Here is a 17,500-nt window from a genome sequence, read left to right as displayed (position 1 = left end):
CAGTAGTCTGACACCCGGAGAAAGTGATCTGCTTGGACACTGGTCATCATTTCCCAGGCTTTTTGTTAGAGGCGTACTGTATCTGGCTTGCCCCTCCCGTGCCAGATGCAATGTCCACATCGTTTAGTGGATTCCATTCATCGAGTGAGTATAGCCTATGGTAAATGTTGGCACAATATCATAAGGACCCTCGAGGGACTGTACCATAAGGGGGACTAGTGCGTAGTCTGCTCTTCAAAATGGCCTTGTGATAGAGCCTCGTGATGTTTGTTGTGGATGCTGTTGATGCAAGAGCCCGCCGATTCCATAACTCCTGTGACCTCCATACAGTAAGCACATTGAGACCCAGCACTCATCACGCCATGCTTACAAAACGTCTCCGGAAATGTAGACGAGCTATCTGAAGAATCCAATTCTCAGAAACCTGTGACCAGACTTGGAGATCGGCAGCAATAAAGCAGCATGCTTTTAGACCTTCTCCTTTTACAGTCCATATGTTTCATAAGTGCAAAAAGAGTACCGCACACTGGGTGCTGGACAGATGCGCAAAAGTTAAAAATACAGTCCGCACACCAGAGAATGCTCCTCAGTGTTCTTTAGTAGTCGCCACGACGTGTAACGGGCTCCTAGCCCTTCATCAAACATAATGTTTCATAAGCCCATGACCTTAAGCATGGAGTCATATTCAGTGCCTGCGCTCCCTTATTAGTTAACCATAGCTGGCTAGTGAAAAAAACTACACTGACAAGCACATCCTTAGACCATAGATGTGACCTAGCGGGATCAATAGCACTATTCCATTCCTAGAGATGTACTTGCACTTGTTCAAAAGGGCCACGACTGGGGACCCAGGGCCATGTGCAGTTTCTTGTTGTATAATTCATCACTTGCTTTCTCTGTGTCCAGAATCATTATGGGCCCACATCATGGGCCTCATGCAAAGGTTTTTTTTTTTTACCTCTGGCCATTTTTTTTTCTTTTTTTATCAGTGGAACATGGACACTTCGCCTCCGTACTGAGAAACGAGGAATGTCATTACTGTAGCGAAGAGGTTGAAAGAGAGAAATGCTGTCTTATGCAAAAGAAAGAAAGAAGGAAAGACAGAAAGAAAGAAAGAAAGAAAGAAAAAATGTGTTTCTGCAGTATGGAATGTCACCTCGGAGATGTAACCCCCCTGCAGAAGGCTGCTCTGTGATTGGTTCATTCCAAGCGATTAGGCAGCGCGGCAGTGTGAAGGCCCTGTTAGAGGCCATTACCACGACGGCTGGCTCAGATTGATGGGAGTCCTCTCCTCGGAGCTCGAGGAGAGTTTCTCGAGAACTTAACAAGCTCCTCGGGCGCAGTCTTCGAAAGAAATCTGGGACTTCGGCCTGATTAGCAATACATACAGTATATGTAAGGTACATTTTCTATGCATCCCCACCGGCGATAGCCGTGGGCCATAGGCATTATGGTACTGAGTTGTCTGTACATACGTACGAACATACACCTGCTCCGAATTTGTAAACATTCATTCATTTCACAAGAATGCCACAAGGCGCCTGCTTCAAATTTTTAGATGGACTCAGAGATTAACTGATTCGATTTTGGAGGTCAAATGTCAATGTGGATTCAAGGTGATTGTGACAACATGTGCATACGATCTCAAGGATGCCTTGAAGCATGTGGACGTTTAGTATGATTGTTGCTTGGATTCTAAGATAAGCTGATGTGATTTTGGGAGGTCAAAGGTCAAGGTCGCTGTGATCACATGTGCGTACCATTAATCGTGAATGGGATGTTTCAAGAATGCCTTGAGGCAAGTTATTCCAAGTTGTTCAAATTTAGTATGGATCTTTACTTGGACTCTGTGATGCACTGATTTGATTTTGTAGGTCAAAGATGGAAGTCACAGTTGATGTTTTTCAAATTCGGCATCAACTGGTTAAATTCTATGAGTCAGGTTATTGATCTCAGTCTTTACAAACTGTAAACAACCATCCAGTCAGAACAAATTAAACCAGTCATGTGATTCCCCACCAACAAATGAAACCATCAAGTGATTCCCTATATATCATCACAGTAGCTGTCCCCTGTGCTACTCAGTTGAAAAATACTCGTTCACTCAATACTGTTTCTGGCAGCAAATCATTCTATGGAAACATACATACATCTGCTGACACTTCACAATGCAACAACAACACACCTCAAGCTTTTTATTACATTCATTTCAACTCTGTAATTTATGTATTACATGCCTCGCCACACAAATTCATGTCGACCAAAAAATCACAGCTGTCGGAGGCATGCCACCACAACGCAATAATTGTAGTTTAGTAAAACCTTATGTTGCTGTGTCAGTAATATGACTACAAAGTGGATTGTGCACGGTTTAGCTTTTGGTGCAATATAGTAAAACATTGAACTCTAGACACACTACAAATGCAATGTGTTGAATTTTATACCAATTACAGATGTTTATGTTGCAATATCAGTAATTATCTATATAATAATATTTTCAGAATGGGATTCAATAAAATGTGCGGTAACACTTTAAATTAACACACCCATATTCATCATTAATTAGCCAGTAACTAACATAATTGTTAGTAAGATATTATCCCTTAATTAGCAGTTATCACTCGTTAATTAATCATTTACAAGGCATGACCATATTCCACCCGTAACAGACCAATAATTAAGACTTAAGCAGATATTACTTCGTAACTACTGATTATTACTGGTTAATTAGGAGGCAATAGGACACAAACTATCATCATAACAGGCAATGCATAGTTCTAGGCTTATTATGCAGCAGTTGCAAAAGAACAGCCATTCTCCATTAACAACACCCAAATAGCATGGTCTGTTCTTGTGGAATGCAATGCAGACCTACAACTGTTAATACTGCTTAATTACATATGGATTTATCCAGTATAAGTGAGAATATGCTCCCTGTTCTAAAGTGAAGTGCTTTTCATACTTAATTAATGAGTAGTTTACTATAGCATGGTCTGTTCTTGTGGAATGCAATGCAGACCTACAACTGTTAATACTGCCTAATTACATATGAATGAATCCAGTATAAGTGAGAATATGCTCCCTGTTCTAAAGTGGAGTGCTTTTCATACTTAATTAATGAGTAGTTTACTAAGTAGTATTAAAACAATAAAACACCAATAATAATAGTCCAAAGCAGTTCTTTATTTATTTTTTTAGCACACTATGTTGACATTTTCCAAGAACTTTTACTCATACAAAAAAATAAATTGGCAGCTGACACGTCAGAGGATTGGCAGCTGACACGTCAGAGGATAATACAATGTTAAAGGTAAACCTATTTCTCTTAGCTTAAGGTGTATTGAATCTGTGAACACACACACGCACACGCACACACACAAATACTGTCTTTACAGCCAAGAACCATTTGGTACAACCTAAAGTTGTGAACAGGAAGTAAAGCAAAAAATAAAGGGGTAGCTGACACAGCTGATAAGAATGATAAAGATGCATTTCTTTCCTAATATGGCTTTAGGCATTTTTAATCTGTAAACACAAACACACACAACCTAGCCAAGAACCATTAGGTCAGTACTTGCTCAGTACTTCACAAGTATGGGCAACAATTTTCCTTTCGACTTCATGTCCCCTATCATCTTTTTATTTTCTGGACTTACATTGTTTGCACATATTAGTGATTCAGACAGTGATGTTATGCCACAGAGGTCATACCGGCATCACCACAAGTCACCTTCGAAGGGAGCTACCTGGGCGAGGACACGTCCGAGGTAATAATAAATCCACATAGCAGTATTTGATCAATACATTAAGTGTTGTCAGTTGAAAATGGAATGAGACTTGGAATGAGATTTGATATACAATCCTTTCTAAAAGTACTGGAACAGCAAGGCTAATTCCTTTGTTTTCATTCACTGAAGAAATTTGGGTTTCATGTCAAAAACATGAAAACATTTCTGTGTCCACATATGTTTACTTTACAGTGTTATGTACTCAGTCTACAGTATGTTGTCAGATTTTCTCATTCCTTTTGGAACTGACAAACCTTGATGACAAACACGGATGTATATAAAATCTCATTCAACAAATTTAAATTACTAAGTATGTGAGCTAAATATCAGTACTACATGTGTTCTTTTTTCTTATTTAAGTTAAAGGGCCAGAGGAGGTCATTCAGCGATACAAAAAAGTCTTAAAGACATTTGGAACTGTCCGAACGATGACACAGGCTTTCCAAATGGATCAGGTTGACCGGGCCACAATTAAACTAACCGCACCAATCGCCGAGCTCAAAATTGTGGATCCAGCAAAGTACAGCTCCCTGGTTTATGACCCAACTCAGGAAACTCTGTTGAGTTTTGCTATTTGGAGATGAGGCTGGCAGCTCATCCATGTCATCCTCATCTTCCTCTTTCTTCATTAAGTATTTTGCTACAATTGTATTAAGAACAAAAGAACAAACAAGATTAGATTAGACACATTTCAATGCATATCATATTTTAAAGGGCTTCTGTGCATGCCCCCCCATGTAGAACTACATTAGACATTTGACATGTGGTATATGCTCAGATGTACAGTATAAGCCAATTCATCGGTAGCAGTAGAGGGCTGTATTAATTTGTACATGCTATTTTCTAAAACCCAAATTATAGACCATGAACTTAAAGGAATAGTTCGGAATTTTGGACATAGGACCTCATTTCCAACTTAGTCGGGGTGATATAGGTCGGTGAAGACCATTTTCAGTGAATTTCTGCCCTTCCTTGAGTTGCAGCGCTCATCTCGTGCTAACCTGGTGCCGAGATAACGCAAGTCAACGGTAACATCCAGCCTGCCTCTGAAAACACTCCACAGAACACCCGAAACAAATAAATTATAACGTCAGACTATCGATGCACATGCCTGTGTTGATAGAACAATGTTAGATAACTAGCTAACTAACCTTGCATCGCATTGCAATAGCCTACTTTGTTCCCTGTATGGCAGTGGCGGATTGATATTGAGAAACTAGTCCCTACTAGTCTCTAGTAATATATCATTGAGTTGCAAGGTTAGTTTTATTTCTAAAATTATTAAGATCGTTGAAGACCAGTGACCACTCGGTGAGTTGCACATTTTTAAAAACGAACATTTAGGGGTGTTTCAAGGACAGAATAGTTTATGCACAAAGCGAGCAATGTTAAAGCCATACAGAGCTCCATTCTAAAGCTGTCAAATTCCACAAACAGGCTCAATCGTCGAGATTTCAGTGTCAAACACTTGTTTTCATGCTAGGCAATACAGAAAACGGGCTTAAAGTGTAAAATACCGAACTATTCCTTTAAGACGATAGATACAAAATAACCAAAAACTTTAGCATGCTGTAGTACATGCTGTTTGTGGGGTACATATGATGATACAGCTAACAAACCATGTCTGAGCTAAATTACAGTCTGTTATAGTGGATGATCAACAAATGACTGCTAGATGGGTAAATAGAAATTAGATGTGGGGAAACTATGACTCTGGTGGTTACAATACAATATATTGTCTAAATACCAAAAGACATTCAAAATATGTTTAAACTACAGTGTTTTTAAATGTTTACTTGAGTACACTATTACAAATGTAGGTCATGTACAGTAGTATGGTTTTGGAATGACAGTTGCCTTCCATGCAAAATCTCTACTATTGTACTCTATTGAGAGGTGAGCAACATCTATTTCTGAAATGACAAGGGCCGGGTTTCCCAAAATCGTTAAGAAGCTCTTAAGTCCTAAGAATTTCTTAGGAGCATTCTTAGAACATTCTTACAACGCTCCTAAGAAGTTCTTAGCACTTAAGAGCTTCTTAACAATTTTGGGAAACCCAGCCCTTACCTGTTCCCAGACTACTGTGGGTGCTGGTGGTTGCCACACTTCCATTATCTTCAGGTCCTAAGCACAACCATGAGTAAAGAATATTTCAAATAATTTTCATTGGAAAGGTGTACATGTAAGCTGAACTTCAAGACAGGCTGAAACTATGAAATAGCCCATTACCTGTATCTGGTAGGCGTCCTGGGTCAATTCCGGCCACTTCTGAATTGTCAGTCACCTTTCTGTCCATTTTCTTCTTCGCCTAGGCTTCAAAGAAAGAATGGTAGACAGAAAACACTTTATTGACAGCTGGAAGATCTTTTTTTTCCCCATTTCTCTTTTGTAAAATACTCTGCAAGTCCAAATGAACAGGTAAACTACATTAATTTGGATATACAGAAAGTATCTGTTGTGTGTTAAATTAATTTTTAACTAAGTTTAATGTAATTCGCCCCTAAAGCTAGTGCCATTTGAATCTGACTAGCTAAGGCTAGGCAGAGTTTAGCTGCCACCAAGAGATTTCTTCGCCATCAAGCTATCCTTATGGAAATTCATTATAGTGAAAGTGAAATGCAATCTTTCAATGTGATTTGGCTAAGGTCCTGGCTGTATAGATGCGACAAACTCCTAGGACAACTCTTAAATGATAATGCTAACTCTAAGGTCTATGGTCATTTACCTAGCAACCTAGTAACACTAACAGCTCTTTCCCATAAGCTACGTTAGCCCTAGCTGCTAGCCAACTGAATACTTCGACATAACTGAGTGGTTTTCAAAAGTTGTTGTGTCTGGTTCGTTTTTATGGAATAGCTTACTAATCAGTTCCCTTAACTGATGCGCTATGTAGAATCAGAACAGTTTGGAAAAAGGCATTACAACGTACCATTTCAATGCAGGGTAGTAGATGAACTTGTCTCCGACTTCGTTAATCGTCTGTTTGGCGTTGAGTAGCAGAAAATCGTGCTAGTCATAGGTCTGTGAACGCAGGTCCTTGTCGATGATTGAACGATAATGCCAGATGGGATGGCCTTCTCAATTTCCTTAACGCTGACTGGTTGAGGAGCCATCAATCATATGCCCACGGATGACACATTTCGCGCTTATTATTTCCCTCCATCCGTGATTTCAGTTAGCATAATAATGTTAATGTCACATTACGAATTTTTAAGTCGTATATATTTCAGGCAGAGCCCAAAAGAAAAGCACAGGTTTAATAGATGGTTAATGAAAATAGGTATTTTAGAAAATCAATGAAGTGTCCTTCCTGCAATCATCTGATGAAGCTGAAGAACCCATGGAAAAAAGGATTCGATATGGTAAGCACCCGAGTAGAACCCTTATCGGACTTTTGTTGATACAAAATTAGCCCACATTGAACATTTAAATATTTCCTGTGGGATGATTTATCGATCATTCACCAATCATTCAATCTGTCAATATATTTTACATACATAAATCATATATGGGAGGAGTATTATTAACTTGTATGTAATTTAATCATCAGGATATGTCGAGATTCATGTCACAGAGGAACAACAGTATCCAAATCTATCCGAAGTGGCTCAGTGTTTGAGAACTCTCATCTTGATCTGCAAACATGGATGCACTTCATCTACAGGTGAGTACTTTTAGACTATAAAACTTTTATTGTGTTAGATTAGTAGTTCGAAAGATGATGCGATCAGATCTGTTGTTGCTAATAGCCTATGCGGATCTAATGACCATGTTAACCTTTCATCTGTCTTGCTTCGAGATCAATCCTTTATTATATCAAGTTGTTTACCGTTATTTATGTTCATTTTGAATTGTATTATGTGTGCAACGTTATTAACAAAGTTAGTGGTAAAGAAAATTAGCATCAATGTTAGTAACCAAGTAGCAGTACATTCATTCCTTATCCTCTGCTGCCATCTTGTGGGCGTTATTTAATTAGACAGTTCTCCTTTTTAGCAGCAAGGGCTACTTAGTAGTCCTGACACCATATTTGATTTCCTTTACAGAAACCACACACACATACATACATACATACATACATACATACATACATGGAGGAACATTTGACCACAACATCCGTCACATTGAAAATGTTGGGATGTTTGTTAGCCTCACTTCCATGCATTACTCTACAATGACATAACTCAAATAGTAGATGGTTAATGAGGTCACCCATTCACAATACTGTCAATACAATATGTATTTGAATTATTTTGGTCCTACACGTCCACTTCATTTGTTCCATGTAGTGGGTCTGGGTTTGCTCCATTGAGAAACAACTTGGGAGAATTTTTGCATTTTGAGTGACCAATTAGCAAACAGAAGAGACCACTTAATGCCCTGACTGTTGCCATATCTGCAACTCTTGTAATACAACAACTTCTAATGCAAATTGTTTTCATTGATCGTATGGAGGTTAATGTCAATATATTACACACTGCTTTAAATATTAATCTAATTTTGCTGATCTACTACAGATTTTCCCAAGGGCTTCGTCTGAGACAAGTGGACATGCTGCAGGAAGGGATAACTAGGAGTTCTGCATCTCTGACTAAACTTGCAGACAAAGTCTGCCATGAAGAGAATGAGACAACGAGACCAACAGACTGTTGTAAGAAGAGGAGAAATTGTTCTTATTGATGAAAGCAAGTTTGGGCATAAACGAAAGGTATTGCTATCATTTAGCTTGTAAGTTTAACCTGTATAGGCTATACTACAGTATGTATTGTATGTACAATGTGTAAATGTAATCCCAATGCACTTGTCTGCATTGTGTGCTCAACAAATGTTGGCATTATGGAGTCAGTGTCAATTCATTAGTCTGGCACGAATGACTGGTTAGGATTTAGGATCAACAGCTTAAAATATAAGCATCTGGAATTTGTTATTTTCTCTCCTTTATGGTGACAGTAATGTATTTTCTGAATATGTGAATTGCAGTACAACAGAGGGCGAACAAGCAACAGAGCTTCCTGGGTGTTTGGGATGCTTGCCATTAAGGATAATAGGAGGAAGCCAATTTTGAAGATTGTACGTCGCCGGTCAGCTGATCATCTCATGCCCCATATCAAGAGACATGTTCGCCGTGGAAGCTTGATCATTTCAGATGGCTGGAGTTCATACCGCCATCTTCGAGATGAGGATTACGATCACCTCACCGTCAACCACAAGGAATGTTTTGTTGACCCCATTACTGGTGCACACATGCAAAATGTTGAGAGACTTTGGGGTGTGTGCAAGTCAACAATATGGAGACTGAGAGGAAACCGCACAGAAATTCTATTGCGAGATCACTTGGATGTGATTGAATGGACATACTGGCGTGGAAATCGTCATAGAAATGGACCACTCGGAATGCTCTTACATGACCTTAAGAAGCAATATCCTGTGTGAAATTAAGTACTCCATGCAATATGTGTTTGTACATAGATATAGATAGAGCAATGGACAAGGAAATTAACATATAACATTTACTTCCCTGTACATAACTCTAGGTCTAGGTATGGTTCTTGGCTGTAAAGAAAGTGTGTGTGTGTGTGTGTGTGTGTGTGTGTGTGTGTGTGTGTGTGTGTGTGTGTGTGTGTGTGTGTGTGTGTGTGTGTGAAATGTATGTAGTACAGCTCCGTGTTTTATGACCCAACTCAGAAAACACTTTTGAGTTTTGCTAGAAAATGTTCTTGGCTAGGTTGTGTGTGTTTGTGTTGTTTACAGATTTAAAATGCCTAAAGCCATATTAGAAAATAAATGTACCTTTAACATTGTTATCAGCGGTGTCAGCTACCCCTTTATTTTTTGCTTCACTTCTTGTTCATAAACTGTAAATCACTGTACATCACTGTAAAGACAGTATTTGTATGTGTGTGTGTGTGTGTGTGTGTGTGTGTGTGTGTGTGTGTGTGTGAGAGAGAGAGAGAGTGAAATATATGTGCGTGAGTGTGTGTGTTGTTCACAGATTCAATACACCTTAAGCTATATTAAGAAATAGGTTCACCTTTAACGGGTCAGGTGCCTCTTTATTTTTTGTATAAGTAAAAGTTGTTGGAAAATGTCAACAGTGTGTTAAAAAAAATAGAATAAAGAACTGCTTTGGACTATTGGTGTTTTATTGTTTAATACTACTTAGTAAACTACTCATTAATTAAGTATGAAAAGCACTCCACTTTAGAACAGGGAGCATATTCTCACTTATACTGGATTCATTCATATGTAATTAGGCAGTATTAACAGTTGTAGGTCTGCATTGCATTCCACAAGAACAGACCATGCTATAGTAAACTACTCATTAATTAAGTATGAAAATCACTCCACTTTAGAACAGGGAGCATATTCTCACTTATACTGGATAAATCCATATGTAATTAAGCAGTATTAACAGTTGTAGGTCTGCATTGCATTCCACAAGAACAGACCATGCTATTTGGGTGTTGTTAATGGAGAATGGCTGTTCTTTTGCAACTGCTGCATAATAAGACCAGAACTATGCATTGCCTGTTATGATGATAATTTGTGTCCTATTGCCTCTTAATTAACCAGTAATAATCGGTGGTTATGAAGTAATATCTGCTTAAATCTCAATTACTGGTCTGTTAAGGGTGGAATATGGTCATGCCTTGTAAATGATTAATTAACGAGTGATAACTGCTAATTAAGGGATAATATCTTACTAACAGTCATGTTAGTTACTGGCTAATTAATGATGAATATGGGTGTGTTAATTTAAAGTGTTACCAAATGTGCTTGTCTTCACTTAAACTCTGCAGTTCAAGAGTATGCATGCCGTATGTGTGCGGGGGAGGCCTAAATAACTCATTTGCATGGTCTTGATGCAAGAAATGTTGTTCATATCAGAGACATTGCACACAGCTAATTTGAAACAAAAAAACTCTATGCAGCTCTTGTTGTTTTGTTTACAGTTTCTTTAATCAATTTAATTAAACTCACAGGCATCCTCCCATATTTGTGCCATGCTACTTTGTAATGTCCCCCCGCGCACACACACACGTGCGCGTGTGTGCACGCACATACACACACACACACAGACACACACAGACACACACGCTTCAGAGGAGCTGGCGGTCACATGTTTTAATTCCTTCTTTGTTTTCTGGCCCAAACCAAACGAACGCTCCCCAGACAGTGAGCGCAAAGACAGGACACCCCCCCCCCCCCCCTCCTCTGGGGATTCTTCTCTAATGAGTTTGAAATAAATATATAATTTGAAATTTAAATATATAATTTTGTCGCGCCGTTAATTGCGACAGAAACCCCCACTGGCATCTTGCATCCGCGCACCCGAGCGCCACTCCTCGCATTTTGCACAACGTCCTCTGATTGAGCGGTTGGCAGTCGCGGAAGGTGACCATGGGTTCTTTCGGAAAGGAAACAGGCAAAGATGATTTGTTGTTGTCAATTTTTGGATGCCGTTGTTGTCGTCGATGACGTTCTGAATGTTGTCAGCTTGCCTTCCAAGTGCTTGTTTTGATCCAGCTGAAGACCAGTCAGCCATTTCGGCCTTTTGAAAATCTGAAACCTCCCCATCAACCTCCCTCTCCAAGCTGTTGTATTGTGTCTCAAAAATCTCAACTCTCAACTCGACTCTCTTATTTATTTATTTTTTTTCCCCGGCAAATCGGCAAACCCAATTAGCCGTGACGTGTGATCCGTTCCCTCCGTATAGGTAGTCTGTGTCGTAACGCCATGGGGTTATGGCCAAAGCTGTCGCCAAAATGGCTGGCAATCACAATAATCCCATCCAGCCAAAAAGGGGGATTTTTTCCTGACGGGTAAGTCCCCGCTTCAAAGCGATACCAGCAAGGAGGGCCCATTAGCATTCCTGGCTGTGGGCACGGCGGCTCTGGCACGGCCAGCGAGCGAGCGAGCGAGTGAGCGAGAATGGGGCATGTGCCCGCGGTCTGCGCTCCGCGCCCAGATAGCATCAGTCATCGGGTTCGCCAGCGGGGCCCGGGGTTTTTTTTTTTTTTTTTTTTTTTTCTTATCCGACGCCTCACGCCGAGTTTACAAATCTTGCCGCGGCCGTCTGCTGCTTATTTAATAGGGCGCGGTACGGAGTTCCAGAGACGAGCGGCGGGGAGCAAGCAGCAGCACGCGGGAGCGGAGCGTCCATCAGCACGCTCAGTCAACAGAAACGAACGGGCCGACCGGCCGACATCCTTGTGCGTGTGATTTGTGGAGGTGCGAGGAGATGCGAGCGTTTGATGAGGGACGGCGGGGAGGCGGCGGGGGAGGGTGGGGTGCTGGTGGGGGGGGTGGTGGGGGTTTGGGGCGGTTGGAGGGAATGAATCATTCTCAAGTGAGGAGATTCTTTTTTACACATCTCAAGTGCTCCCTGTAGAATCATATATTTTTTTTTTTACCCACATCCAGACAAAATGTTGTTTTAATCTTGTAGTGTCAGAGATTGCAGCTAATTTTCAGATTTGTGTGTTAGGGGGAACCCAGCAGCTTTGCACAGCCTCTTTGCCTTTTTGTCAAAATGGGCAATTTTCCTCGATAAACTGTGAAATATGGATTAGTTCTCCCAAAAAGATATCTTACCGAAATTAGCAGAGCCAATATGCCTTCGTCTCTCAAATAATGCTTTACCAAAACTAGCAGAACCGACACGATTTTGTCTTCCTGTCTGGGCGACATAATGAGGCTATCAAAAACAATAGTCTCCAGCACATCACTACTAACAATAACAACAACACTGTTAATGCCTGGAACAGGCCGTTTTGTCTTACTAGCTGATCACTGCTATTGTAGGCCTATACCCCTCCTGGTCTTTATCGCTCCGCTCTTCAGAGAGACGTGCCTGGTGTCTGTGCTGTACTCCATATACTCCTCCGTGTTTATTAAGAGCTCAAAGGCCACCCGAGTGGAACGCCAAGCTCCGTCTACCTGACAGCGGTAATTTGATCAGGGGGTGAGCAGTGGGAAGCCGTTGTTTTTGGGGTCATCCGCATAAGCCACCCCCCCCCCCCCTCTGCTCCTTCCGAGCCCGGCTGGATGTCAGTCACTGACTTTGCCTCCTTAGGCCCCGCTGTGAGGTTCTGTTATTGACTTCAGGGACCTCGGCGCACGGGGAGAGACGGAGTGGGCACGCTGTGATAATGTGCGCTAAATTATGCCGCTGCTTGCCGCGCTGCCGTCGCCGAACTGATTTCTCCGGAATGATTACGATGAGCTGGTAGCATAGCGACGGTGGCGGTGATGACGGCAGCAGCAGGTAAGTGTGACCCCGCCGCTTCTTCGAAAACAACCTGTTATTTCGAGAGGTAGCTTTTTTCCAATATGCCTCCTTTGTCGCGTAAACATAGATGCTGCTTTCCGACTGTAATTTGGGAGCAAAGTACCCATCAGGTGGCTTAATGGAGAGAGGTACCGTAACAGCGCTAAGCTTCCTCTGCGCAAATTGACCAAAGAGCACTAATGAGGTGAATTTCTCCCGGTGACATTAGGCGCATTCAAGTTCAACTCCAAATGACCTCTTGCAGCAGCGAGAGCTGCCGGTGGCAGCAGGGGAGGGGATACAAACGCTGCTATGAAGTTGTACACTCTCTACTTCCCGTAGTCTAGACTTGGCTAGACTTGACCATGTGACGAATCACGAGGCACGGACCCGCACGGATCCTTGTGGATATGAGGAGGCATCTAAACACCTGCACATACGTCAGGGATGTAAAAGCCAATTAGGGCAAAGACTTGACGTCATGAAGGCAGGGTCTAGGCTCCGCTGCGCTCCGCAGTACCTTCAGAGCGGCTGCTCCGCTGCTGAGCAGCCGCCTGGCCACGCCTTGCTCCCGCGATAAGTTGAGGCCATGTGATACCGACTGCCGAGTCGAAAACACACCCATCTAGACCATCGTGGACAGATTTTTAACCACGTGCATCTTGTGCTGCGCAGTTTTTGTGCTGCGCAGCCATCTTGAACGCACCTATTGAAATGGGTTGACGTCGCCATGGGTCGGGGAGTGGACTAAATTCACAGCCAAGCATGCAACGTCTCGTGCTCCCACACATCCTGCTTTGACCGTGACTGACATCTGACTTGCTTCGTTACGACAGCTGACTGTCTCGTTAACTCATCTGTGCATGTTGTGTGTATCACTTATGTGTATCACAAAAAAAACACACATCAGCAACTTGTAAGGTAGTGCAGATTAGAAACCTGAGTCAAGCAGTATGGCAGCTTTTTTTTTCACTCTTGTCATCTTGTAGGCTATGTGGCTGCAGGAAGTGTACTTCTCTCCACGATTTTACAGCAAAATAAAACAACGACAATATGGCTACTCTCCTTTACTTCAATAGACCTCTGAAGTTCGCCTACAAAAAAGCTGCCATCTTTGAGATTCGGTATCTGGCGATTTTTCCTATGGGAAAATAACATGGGGATTTTGAATTATCGCACCTGTTAAACTCACACGGGGACGATATAGTCTTAAATAAAGACGTTTTCCTGAACACACTTTTGTCCTCTGCCTTCTTGTGCATTCTGTGATCTCCGGTACGTGAAGTCGGCACACTTTGATTTTTGCTACCCCAGAGCTAACTGGCTAACTAACTTAATGGCAAGTTGCATTGCAAGTTAGCTCTGGGGTAGCGAAAATCAAAGTCTGGCGCCTTCGCGTACTGGAGATCACATATTACTCTCGAAGGCAGAGGACAAAAGTGTGTTCAGGAAAACACCTGAATTTCCGATTTTGACATCCCCGCGAGAGTTTAACAGGTGTGATAATTTCAAATCCCCATGTTAATTTCCCATAGGAAAAATCGTCAGATACCGTAACTCCATATATGGGCAAAGATGGTAGCTTTTTTGTAGGCGAACTTCAGAGGTCTATTCTCACTCTCATTTGCCATGAGCCTCTACTCTGTCCTTCAGTCCACGACCTACTCCTTATTAGCCACACTGACATCATACGAGTTTCACTCAATTTTCAACTGATTCAAGCGAAAAGAAAAAAAAAATATCTGGCTACCTTCTATCTCAACAATTTGATTGCAACAAAAACGGCTGAAAACACCATAGCTTCCATTGTACTTTTTTTGAAAAGCTGTCATGAAATGAGATATTTCAGAAAGCGTGCCAAATCCTTGAGGGGCCGATATTAGGCCATGCAAAATAAATCACTTTCCTGCGGAGTTGACACTATCCTTGTGCCATTGTGATAGCAACATGGAGGTTGTAGAGCTGTTTTTGTCCTTAGCCGGAGTTAATTAGACGATGACAAACTCTTGCAACGTGAACTAAAGAACTTTGTCCTTAAGATACACTGAGAAAAGAAAAGAAAAAAACGAGAATCTTGCCCTGAACCGAGGCTGTGATCATCAGGCCCAATCTCAGATCCTGACCCTGGCGCCGAACTGACCGGCGGGGCCTTTGATCCGTTTCTGCTCACTTTCATTTGCTAAAGCCATGCCGGGGAATTTGTAACATCAAGTTGACTGAGGGGCTGCACTTGTCCTGCTCTTACAAGTACTTTGCCTCCTCCAATTTGTGTGTGTGTGTGTGTGTGTGTGTGTGTGTGTGTGTGTGTGTGTGTGTGCGCCTGTGTATGTGTGTGCGTGTGTGTCTGTGTGTGTGTGTGTGTGCGTGCCTGCGCCTCAGAACTTTCCTCCGCGCGCCCCAGTGTTTTGCGGGGCATATTCGGTCGTCTTTATAGTTGCTCCTCGCCGGCATATTAGAACGCTTCTTCACCGTAATGCCACACGAGGGGTCTGGCCAGTGCTCTTTCATAAGGGGCCATGCAGGGCCCAACAGCTGCCTTTAAAGAGGGCAGAGGAGAGGAGGGGAGGGGAGGGGAGGGCACCCGGGGTGCATGGGCCACTAGCGAGGCCGTAATTAAAGGATCCTGGACAGGGGAAGTGGAGACACAAGTGCTGCTCCCCCAAAGGCACGGGTCAGGGTCCCCCCCCCCCCTATCTCTTCTGTTTCTCTCTCTCTCACTCACTTTATTTTTCTCTTTCTTTCTTTCTTCTTTCTTTATTTTTTCTCTCATTTTTTCACATTCCCTTCTCTCTCTCTCTCTCTCTCTTTTTCTCTTACTGTTTTTCTGTCTTTCTTTCTTCTCTCTCATTTTTTTACTTTCGTCTGTCTCTTTCTTCTTTCATTCTCTCTTTCTTCTTCCTCTCTCTCTGTTCTTTCTTTCATTCTTTCTCTCTTTTATAAGCCTGTGTCTCTTTCTCTCCTTTAGCTCCGCACTCTAATATGCAGATATGACAGCAGGGGTATCAAAGTTCGCCCCCCTCCCCTCTCCTCCCCTCCCCGAAGGAGTCTTCTCTACTTCTCTTTATCTCTCTCTCTCTCTCTCTCTCTCTCTCTCTCTCTCTCGCTTTTGATTGTTTTGTGTCTGTTTTCCTCCCCTAACCCACCAACCAATCACCGCTCCCCCGCCCCCCCTCCTCCTCAGCTCCAGTGGTAAATTAGTGGAGCTTCATTAAAAGTCCGCAGCTAGCCCGCGGTGGTTTTCACTGAGGCTCCTGTTAACAACCCATGTGTCTTCTTTATTTCTTTATTTATTATGGGCTGCGGTCGTCATGTAACCCACCCGTGTGGTGGTGCGGGGGTCGGTAGGTGAAGGCCTGCGTCCGACACCTGCGTGGCTCGCGCATCTCTCTATCGCTCTCTCTCTCTCTCCTGGGCGTAGCTCGAGGATATCGAGGCTTTTGATGCCTGATTATATACATCAGGTGGCTACCTCGGCTGTGATGTGCAAGGTTGTAATGCCGCGATCTTGAAAAGGTGTCGATGTAAGGTGAAGAGAGAGAGCGATAGAGAGAGAGAGAGATACAGAAATTAATATTTTAAGGGGACAGGAGCTTCATTAGGTAGCTTATGACAGCAGGCCCCATTAAATATCTTCCGCCAAGAAAAAAAAAAGGTCTTCACTAATTCGAATTCTTTCTTATATATATGAGGAGCATGCGATATGCTGTTTTTAATATGACATGAGCCAAGCCGTAGTGTTGATCAAAAGAGGTTCAGACCGCACTCTGCACTGCAGGCCCCTTATATCGCGCTCTCTGCCAGTCTTTGTGAAGTCAACTGCATTTTAGCTCAATCTGCACTGATCGCACTGTCGCACACGCGAGTCAGTGGTCTCCGTCTTAGCTTAAATAAAATGACCACCAGCTGGTCTGGAGGTCTGTCTCCGAAGAAAAAAAAAATAATTAAAAAAAATCGGGAGCCGTTTTGTGAAATGTATTACATCTATCAAGGAACTCGAGCGAAGAACTGGAAATAAACTCGAAGGAGAAGACGAGAGGAGAGAGAGAGAGAGAGAGAAAAGAATCTGCCGAAGAAAAGTGGAAAGGGCTGCCCTTCTCTCTCTCTCTCGATTGAAGTCGACCATGGGAGAGACTGCGCCGCTCTTGACACAATCTGTCAGAAACGAGATGGGGGGGGGGGGGGGGGGGGGTTGCGGCTTGTCTGTGGGGCTCTCCCCAGCAAAGGAAAAAAAGAATAGAAAGAAGGAAAGAGAGAAAGAGAAAGCGCTGTGCACTGTCCTCGTTGGTTAATTGGCGCGCGCGATAAGGTCTTCCTCACACAATGGGGGGAGGAAGCGAAATCCCTGATCTTGTTAGGGAAGCTTTTAGGGGCTCCAACGGATGAAGAGGACATGGCCATCTCTCTCTCTCTCTCTCTCCCTCCCTCCCTCCCTCTCTCTATC

General features: G+C 42.5%; 1 protein-coding gene across 1 annotated transcript in view; it reads left to right on the top strand.

The window, feature by feature from the left end:
- sorcs3a (sortilin related VPS10 domain containing receptor 3a) overlaps positions 1–17,500 on the top strand; it is a 239,572-nt gene that overhangs the window by 29,358 nt on the left and 192,714 nt on the right. The window lies entirely within an intron of this gene.

This window comes from Sardina pilchardus, chromosome 1 (assembly GCF_963854185.1).
Source record: "Sardina pilchardus chromosome 1, fSarPil1.1, whole genome shotgun sequence".
In the NCBI taxonomy this organism is placed as follows: domain Eukaryota; kingdom Metazoa; phylum Chordata; class Actinopteri; order Clupeiformes; family Clupeidae; genus Sardina; species Sardina pilchardus.
The sequence above is the reverse complement of the archived record's forward strand: the minus strand, read 5'-3'. Positions and strand labels throughout refer to the sequence as shown.